We start from the raw sequence: 9701 nt of genomic DNA on the forward strand, positions 1-9701 counted from the left end.
ACTTGTAAGTAGGAGCTGAACGATCAGAACACATGGCCACAGGGAGGGGTAAACCACACAGTGGGGCCTGTCAGGGGTGGATGGGGATGGAGGGAAGGAGAGCATCAGGAAAAATAGCTAAAGCAGGGCCGGGCGCGGTGGCTCATGCCTGTAATCCCAGCACTTTAGGAGCCCGAGGTGGGTGGATCACCTGAGGTCAGGAGTTTAGGACCTGACTAACATGCAGAAACCCCATCTCTACTCGGAAATACCAAAATTAGCTGGGCATGGTGGTGCATGCCTGTAATTTCAGCTACTTGAGAGGCTGAGGCAGGAGACTGGCTGGAACCCGGGAGGCGGAGGTTTCTGTGAGCTGAGAACTCCAGCCTGGCAACAAAATCAGGGGAAAAAGAAAGAAAAATAGCGAATGCATGCTGGGCTCAGTACCGAGGTGACGGGTTGATAAGTGCAGCATGTTTACCTACGTAACAAACCTGTACATCCTGCACGTGTACCCCACTCAGAACTTAAACTTATTTTTTTAATCTGTGCTTTTTTTACTTCATTCTTCTGTTGCTTTATCCTTTCTTGCATTTTCTTTTGATACTTGATTTGTGCATTTTGTTCAATTCTTTTTTTTTTTTTTTTTTTGAGACGGAGTTTAGCTCTTGTTGCCCAGGCTGGAGTGCAATGGCGCGATCCCGGCTCACCGCAACCTCCACCTCCCAGGTGCAAGTCATTCACCTGCCTGAGCCTCCCGAGTAGCTGGGATTACAGGCACGCACCACCACGCCCGGCTGATTTTGTGCTTTTAGTAGAGAGGGGAGTTTCTCCATGTTGGTCAGGCTGGTCTTGAACTCTCAACCTTGGGTGATCCACCCACCTTGGCCTCCCAAAATGCTAGGGTTACAAGCGTCAGCCACCACACCCAGCTATGTCGTTCAATTCTTTGTTCAACACGCCAAGAACCTGGACAACCCTCCAGTGACAGTTTGATTTCTGTGGATTCCACATATACGTGAGCTCACACGATATTTGTCTACCTCTGACGCAGGGTTAATTTCTGTTGCTGCAAATGGCAGGACTTCTTTTTTGTATGGCTGAACGATTTTCAACTGCATTATGTTGTTTGTGTATCTGCTGTGTACAGCTGACCCTCGAACAGCACAGGTTTACTCTGGGTTATACACAGATTTTCTTCCTCTTCTGCCACCCTTGAGACAGCAAAATGAGTCTTTTCCTCTTCCTCCTCAGCCCACTCAACGTGAAAACAATGAGGATCAAGATTTTAATGATGGGCAGGCGTGGCGGCTCACACCTGTAATCCCAGCACTTTGGGAGGCCAAGGCAGGCAGATCACCTGGTGGTGTTCTCAAGCTGGTCTCCATCTCCTGACCTTGTGATCCAACCCCCTCAGCCTCCTGAACTGCTGGGATTACAGGCACGAGCCATCGTGCCTGGCAAGCTGCTTCTCATTAGAAGGGAAATGACTTTTTGGGCTGCATTTTGTTGGAAGGGAAGTTCTTGCTGAGGACTATCTGCCTTCTCTGCCTAGCTCGTTTCTTTCTACCTTATCTCTCACTGGGAACGTTTCATGTCCTCTATTCTAGCTATTTTGCAAAATACAGTCTCTTGTTAACTGTATTCACCCTACTCTGCTATCAAACATTCGAACTTATTCCTTCTGGCTGGGTGCAGTAACTCACACCTGTAATCCAAGCACCTTGGGAAGCCAAGGCTGGCAGATCACCTGAAGTCAGGAGTTCAAGACCAGCCTGGCCAATGTGGTGAAACTCTGTCTCTACTAAAATAACAAAAATTAGCCAGGCATGGTGGCGGGTGCCTGTAATCCCAGCTACTTGGGAGGCTGGGAGAATCACCTGAACCCCGGAGGCGGAGGTTTCAGTGAGCAGAGATCATGCCATTGTATTCCAGCCTGGTGACAGAGTGAGACACCATCTCAAAAATAAAATATTTTTGGCCGGGCGTGGTGGCTCAAGCCTGTAATCCCAGCACTTTGGGAGGCCGAGGCGGGTGGATCATGAGGTGGAGAGATTGAGACCATCCTGGTCAACATGGTGAAACCCCGTCTCTACTAAAAAACACAAAAAATTAGCTGGGCATGGTGGCACGTGCCTGTAATCCCAGCTACTCAGGAGGCTGAGGCAGGAGAATTGCCTGAACCCAGGAGGCGGAGGTTGCGGTGAGCCAAGATCGCGCCATTGCACTCCAGCCTGGGTAACAAGAGCGAAACTCCGTCTCAAAAAAATAAATAAATAAATAAAATATTTTTACTAAGATCAAGTAAAATAAAATAGGCCAGGTGTGGTGGCTCATGCCTGTAATCCCAGCACTTTGGGAGGCTGAGGTGGGAGGATCACGAGGTCAGGAGTTCAAGACTAGCCTGACCAACATGGTGAAACCCCGTCTCTACTAAACATACAAAAATTATCTGGGTCTCATGATAATCCCAGCTACTTGGGAGGATGAGGCAGGAGAATCACTTAAACCTGAGAGCTGAAGGTTGCTGTGAGCTGAGATTATGCCATTACACTCCAGCCTGGGAGACAGAGCAAGACTCTGTCTCAGGAAGAAGCTATTCCTCCAGCCAGGCACTGTGGCTCACATCTGTAATTCCAGCACTTTGGGAAGCCGAGACAGGTGGATCCTGAGGTCAGGAGTTCGAGACCAGCCTGGCCAAGATGGTGAAACCCCATCTCTGGTAAAAATACAAAAATTGGGGCCCAGGGTTGGGGGGGGAAATATAAAAATTAGCTGGGCGAGGTGGCAGGTGCCTGTAATCGCAGCTACTCAGGAGGCTGAGGCAGGAGAATCGCTAGAACCCAGGAGGTGAAGTTTGCAGTGAGCTAAGACAACTTCACTGCACTCTAGGTGAGACAGTGAGACTCTATCTCAAAAAAAAAAAAAAAAACCTTCAGGCCGGGCACGGTGGCTCAAGCCTGTAATCCCAGCACTTTGGGAGGCCGAGGCAGGCGGATCACAAGGTCAAGAGATCGAGACCATCCTGGTCAACATGGTGAAACCCCGTCTCTACTAAAAATACAAAAAATTAGCTGGGCATGGTGGCTCGTGCCTGTAATCCCAGCTACTCAGGAGGCTGAGGCAGGAGAATTGCCTGAACCCAGGGGGCGGAGGTTGCGGTGAGCCGAGATCGCGCCATTGCACTCCAGCCTGGGTAACAAGAGCAAAACTCCGTCTCACAAAAAAAAAAAATAAAATAAAACAAAAACTTCAAGGAAACCTATTTCTTCTGTCTTCCATCTAACTGTATGTTTGTACCCATTAACCAGCCTCTCTCCATCCCCAGGCCCCCACCCTTCCAAAACTCTGGTAACTCTCTGTCTATTCTCTACCTCCATGACATAAACCTTTTAGCTCCCACACAGAGGTAGAAACATGTGCTATTTGTTGTTTTATGCCTGGCTTATTTCATTTAACAGAATGACCTCCAGTATCATTCCTGTTGCTGCAAATAGCAGGATCTCATTCTTTTTATGGCTAAATAATATTCCTCTGTGTGTGGGCGGGAGGGCGTGTAATGGTTTATTTATTTATTTTGACAGTCTCAATCTGTTGCAGGCTAGAGTGCCCTGGTGCAATCTCGGCTCACTGCAGCCTGTCTCCTGGGTTCAGGTAGTTCTCCTGCCTCAGCTTCCCAAGTAGCTGGGATTACAGGCGTGCGCCACCGTGCCCAGCTAATTTTTGTATATTTAGTAGAGTTAGCCAGGCTGGTCTTGAACTCCTGGCCTCAAGTGATACACCCACCTCGGCCTCCCAAAGTGCTGGGATTACAGGCGTGAACCATCACGCCCGGCTGTGTATAACGTTTTCTTTATCATTCATTCATTAATGAACATTGAGGTTGATTCCATATCTTTACTGATGTGAACAGTGGTGTAATCAACACAGGGTTGCAGGTATCCTTTTCATATGCTGACTTCCTTTCTTTTGGATATGTACCCAGTAGTGGGATTGCTGACTCATGTGGTAGCTCTATGTTTAGCTATTGAAGAAATTTCCCTACTCTTCTCATAATGACTACACTGATTTGCATTTCCATCAACAGTGTAGAAAAGTTCCCTTTTCTCTCCAGCTTTGCAGGCATGCTATTTTTTGTCTTTTTTATAATAGCCATTCTAACCAGGATAAGATGACATCTCACTGTGGCTTTTATTTGCATTTTCATATTCCCGTTGGGCATTTGTATGTCTTCTTTTTTCTTTTTGAGACAGAATCTCATTCTGTCACCCAGGTTGGGGTGCAGTGGCGCGATCTCAGCTCACTGCAACCTCCACCTCCCTGGTTCAAGTGATTCTTCTGCCTCAGCCTCTAAAGTAGCTGGGATTACAGGTGCCCGCCACCACACGCAGCTAATTCTTGTCATTTTAATAGAGACGGGGTTTCACCATATTGAGCAAGCTGGTCTCAAACTCCCGACATTGTGATCCGCCCACTTCAGCCTCCCAAAATGCTGGGATTACAAGTGTGAGCCACCGTTTTCTTTTTTTGTTTGTTTAAGACAATCTCACTCTGTCGCCCAGGATAGAGTACAATAGCGAGATCTCGGCTCACTGCAACCTCAACCTCCAAGGTTCAAGCCATTCTTCTGCCTCAGCCTCCCGAGTAGCTGGGATTACAGGCACGCACCACCACACCCACCTTTTTTTGTTGTTGTGTTTTTAGTAGAGACAGGGTTTCACCATGTTGGCCAGGCTGGTCTCAAACTCCTGACCTCAAGTGGCCCGCCCACCTCAGCCTCCCAAAGTGCTAGGATTACAGGTGCGAGCCACCATGCCCAGTCTAAAATGGGATTTTTTTTTTTTTTTTTTTTGAGATGGAGTTTCGCTCTCATTACCCAGGCTGGACTGCAATGGCGCGATCTCGGCTCACCGCAACCTCCGCCTCCTGGGTTCAGGCAATTCTCCTGCCTCAGCCTCCTGAGTAGCTGGGATTACAGGCACGCGCCACCATGCCCAGCTAATTTTTTGTATTTTTAGTAGAGATGGGGTTTCACGATGTTGACCACGATGGTCTCGATCTCTCGACCTCATGATCCACCCGCCTCGGCCTCCCAAAGTGCTGGGATTACAGGCTTGAGCCACCGCGCCCGGCAAAATGGGAATTTTTAACAATGGGTTCAACAAACATGCCCCATCCCTTCTGAGTGCTTTGCACATATTTAGTCACGCAATGCCCACAACTCAATGAAGAGGCTGCTGTTATCACTGCCATTTTATAGTGGAGGAAACCGAGGCACAGAGAGGCCAAGCACAATTCCTAAAGTCATACAGCCAGCAGGTGGCCCAGCAAGGCTCTACCCTGTGCTGTCAGGCACCAGAGACTTTTCAGCCCCAGGCTGGAGCCTCCCTGCACTGACAGGGTCGCCAATGGTCGCCATCCTCACTCCTGGGATACATATTCCGGGGGGCAGGGACCTCGTCTGGCGTGGGAGGCATTTAATCAGCGCTGTGGTCGAATAGTCTTAGGAGAGCCACTTCCCTTCTTAGCCACCTGAAATCCCCTGCAGGGCTCTGCTCCTTGAACTGTATTCGAAGTCAGGGCATCTAGTCCCCATAAAGCGGATCCTTAGGAAGAGACCTGACCAGAAGGAAATCGCCGACTTGGACTGTCTGAGTCTGGGAAGAAGCAAAACCCACTCTCGGCGGGGTACGCTCGCCACCCGGTGGCGGATTCCTGCCAAGGCAGCTCCACCCGGAGGCCAGCAATGTTTGCTTTCGAAAGTGGTGGAATTTGCGAACTGGTCGTGGTATGAAAATCAGTTTGTCAAGCTGGGGGCCGCCTACCAGCGGCTTCCAAACTCTATGACCATGACTCACAGCAAGAAATCAGCTCGTGCCCAGCGTGGTGGGTCACACCTGTAGTCCCAGCAGTCTGGGAGGCTGAGGTGGGCAGATCACGGGAGCTCAGGAGTTCAAGACCAGCCCGGCCAACATGGTGAAACCCCTGTCTCTACTAAAAATATAAAAATAAGCTGGACTTGGTGGTGTGTACCTGTCATCCCAGCCACTCAGGCAGCTGAGGCCGAAGAATCGCTTGAACCCAGGAGGTAGAGGTCGCAGAGAGCCTAGATTGTGCCATTACACTCCAGCTGCGCAACGAAGTGAGACTCCATCTCAAAAAAAAAAAAAAAAAAAAAAGACCAGGTGCAGTAGCTCATGCCTATAATGCCAGCACTTTGGAGAGGCCAAGGTGGGCAGATCATCTGAAGTCAGGAATTTGAGACCAGCCTGACCAAATGGAGAAACCCTGTCTCTACTAAAAATACAAAATTAGCTGGGCGTGGTGGCGCATGCCTGTCATCCCAGATACTTGGGAGGCTGAGGCAGGAGAATCACTTGAACCCAGGAGGCAGAGTTTGCAGTGAGCCGAGATCATGCCATTGCACTCCAGCCTGGGCAACAAGAGCGAAACTCTGTCTCAAAAAAGAAAAAAAAAAATTCTACCCACTTTCAGATTCCATGGAATTGCAAGCATTCAATGAATATAAATACAAAACACATCAAGAAGGCAGGAAAGGGAAGCCACTGCCTAACAGGCAGGGGGGTTTTATTTTGGAGTCATGTAAATGATCAGGAATGAGACAGTTGCACAACACCTCGAATGTACTAAATGCCACCGTACTGTGAAATGTTTTCTGTAACATGGTTAATTTTTTTTTTTTTTTTTTTTTTTTGAGACGGAGTTTCGCTCTTGTTACCCAGGCTGGAGTGCAATGGCACGATCTCAGCTCACCGCAACCTCCGCCTCCTGGGCTCAGGCAATTCTCCTGCCTCGGCCTCCCGAGTAGCTGGGATTACAGGCACGCGCCACCATGCCCGGCTAATTTTTTGTATTTTTAGTAGAGACGGGGTTTCACCATATTGACCAGGATGGTCTCGATCTCTTGACCTCGTGATCCACCCGCCTCGGCCTCCCAAAGTTCTGGGATTACAAGCTTGAGCCACCGTGCCCGGCCTTTTTTTTTTTTTTTTTTTTTTTTTTGAGACAGAGTCTCACTGTCACCCAGGCTGGAGTACAGTGGCACCATTTCAGCTCACTGCAGCCTCCACCTCCTGGGTTCAAGCGATTCTCCTGCCTCAGCCTCCCAAGGAGCTGGGACTACAGGTGCATGCCACCATGCCCGGCTAATTTTTTTACTTTTAGTAGAGATGGGGTTTCACCGTATTAGCCAAGAGGGTCTTCATCTCCTGACCTCGTGATCCTCCCACCTCAGCCTCCTAAAGTGGTGGGATTACAGGCGTGAGCCACTGCGCCTAGCCCTGGTTAATTTCCTATTATGTGAGTTTCACCTCAACTTAAAAAAAAAAAAAAATCAGACTTGGTAAGTAGAGACTTTATGTAGAGACTCATTCTTGCTCTGTCACCCAGGCTGGAGTGCAGTGGCACGATCACAGCTCACTGCAGCCTTGTAGAGAGAGACTTTATTTGAAAGGATTTTCATGCCGGGCGCGGTGGCTCAAGCCTGTAATTCCAGCACTTTGGAAGGCTGAGGCGGGTGGATCACGAGGTCAAGAGATCAAGACCATCCTGGTCAACATAGTGAAACCCCGTCTCTACTAAAAATACAAAAAATTAGCTGGGCGTGGTGGCGCGTGCCTGTAATCCCAGCTACTCAGGAGGCTGAGGCAGGAGAATTGCCTGAGCCCAGGAGGCAGAGGTTGTGGTGAGCCGAGATTGTGCCATTGCACTCCAGCCTGGGCAACAAGAGCTAAACTCCGTCTCAAAAAAAAAAAAAAAAAAAAAAAAGAAAGGATTTTCAAGGTGGGGGAGGGACTATTTGCTATAAAGGTGAGGCTACTGCAATAGAGAGAAGGAAAAGATTTGCAAGTGAGACAAGAGTTGGGCAGGGTTGTTTTGTTTTGTTTTGTTTTTCCTTTTTTTTTTTTTTTTTGAGACAGTCTCACTCTGTCACCCAGGCTGGAGTGTAGTGGCACAATCTCAGCTCACTGCAAACCTCTGCCTCCTGGGTTCAAAACATTCTCCTGCCTCAAGCTCCCAAGTAGCTGGGATTACAGGTGCACACCACCACACACAGCTAATTTTTGTGTTTTTAGTAGACAGGGTTTCACCATGTTGGCCAGGCTGGTCTCAAACTCTTGACCTCAAATGATCTGCCCACCTCGACCTCCCAAAGTGCTAGGATTACAGGCATGAGCCACCGTGCCTGGCTCCTTTTTCTTTAAAAAAAAAAAAAAAAAAAATAGAGATAGGATGTCACTGTCACCCAGGCTGATTGAGTGGCTCACTGCAGGCTTGAACTTGAGGGCTCAAGGGATCCTCCTGCCTCAGCCTCCAGAGTAGCTAGGGACTATAAGCACGTGCCAGCATGCATGGCCAATTTTTAATTTTTTTGTAGAGATGGGGTCTCACTATGTTGCCCAGGCTGCTCTGAAACTCCAGTCAAAGGATCTTCCCACCTCAGCCTCCCAAAGTGCTGGGACTATAGGCATGAGCCACATGTACATCCTCCTCTTTATGGGGAGGAATAAACAAAGCTGGAAGAACCAGCTCTGGGAAAACCAGATGAAAAGGCTATTGTACAGGACAACAGACCAGGGAATGTTTCACTTTTCTCAGGAGAGGTGCTTAAGGAGGGGCCGTGGATGGACTGAAATTCAGAGGCCTGGCAGGGAGGAGAGAGAACTAGTGTAAGTCTGGTTCAAGAAATGGGAATTTGGAGGGTTTTTGTCTGCCCTTGTCTTAGGTAGATGAGGGATTCATCCTCAAGTCTCATCTACGTCACATAGGGAAGGGTGGTTCTTCTCAGTAAGCCATCTCCTGGAATGCAAAAAATGTGGGAGAATTTTTTTTTAGACAGAGTCTTGCTCTGCCACCATGGCTGGCGTGCGGTGGCACAATCTTGGCTCACTGCAACCTCCGCTTCCCAGGTTCAAGTGGTTCTCCTGCCTCAGCCTCCCAAGTAGCTGGGACTACAGGCGTGCGCCACCATGCCCAGCTAATTTTTGTTGTACTTTTTAGTAAACATGGGTTTCACCATATTGGACAGGCTGGTGGTGTTAGTTTCTTTAAAACACTTTTTATAGATACAGGGTCTCACTATGTTGCCCAGGCTGGTCTCAAGCTCCTGGGCTCAAACGATCCTCCCACTTTGGCCCCCCAAAGTGTTGGGATTACAGGTGTCTGCCAGAAAAGTGGGGGATTTCTTCACCATCACTGCTTTCCAGGCACACAGGCTTCAGTCAGATTCAGCACTGTTGCATGTAAAGATGCTTTGCCGCTGGGTGGAGGAGGCAGGAATCTGCAGCTAGGGATAAGTCAGCCCACAGGTGGAGTTTCAGCCCCAGTTGACCAATCTTGGTGGTCCAGAAATCTCCAGGCTTGAGATTAAATGGAAATAAATGCCAACACAGCCATTCACAAACTTTTTTTTGCCCCTTTATTATTATTTTTGAGACAGTCTCCCAGTCTGTTGCCCAGGCTGGAGTGCAGGGACGCAGTCTCCACTCACTGCGACCTCCATCTCCCGGGTTCAAGCGATTTTCCTGCTTCAGCCTCTCAAGTAACTGGGATCACAGGTGTGCAGCACCATGCCTGGCTGATTTTTGTATTTTTAGCAGAGTCAGGATTTCGACATGTTGGCCAGGCTGGGTTTCTTTGCTTTTTTTGTTTCGTTTTAGACAGTCTTACTCTGTCACCCAGGCTGGAGTGCAGTGGCGCAA

This window comes from Saimiri boliviensis, chromosome 14, assembly GCF_048565385.1.
Source record: "Saimiri boliviensis isolate mSaiBol1 chromosome 14, mSaiBol1.pri, whole genome shotgun sequence".
Lineage (NCBI taxonomy): Eukaryota > Metazoa > Chordata > Mammalia > Primates > Cebidae > Saimiri > Saimiri boliviensis.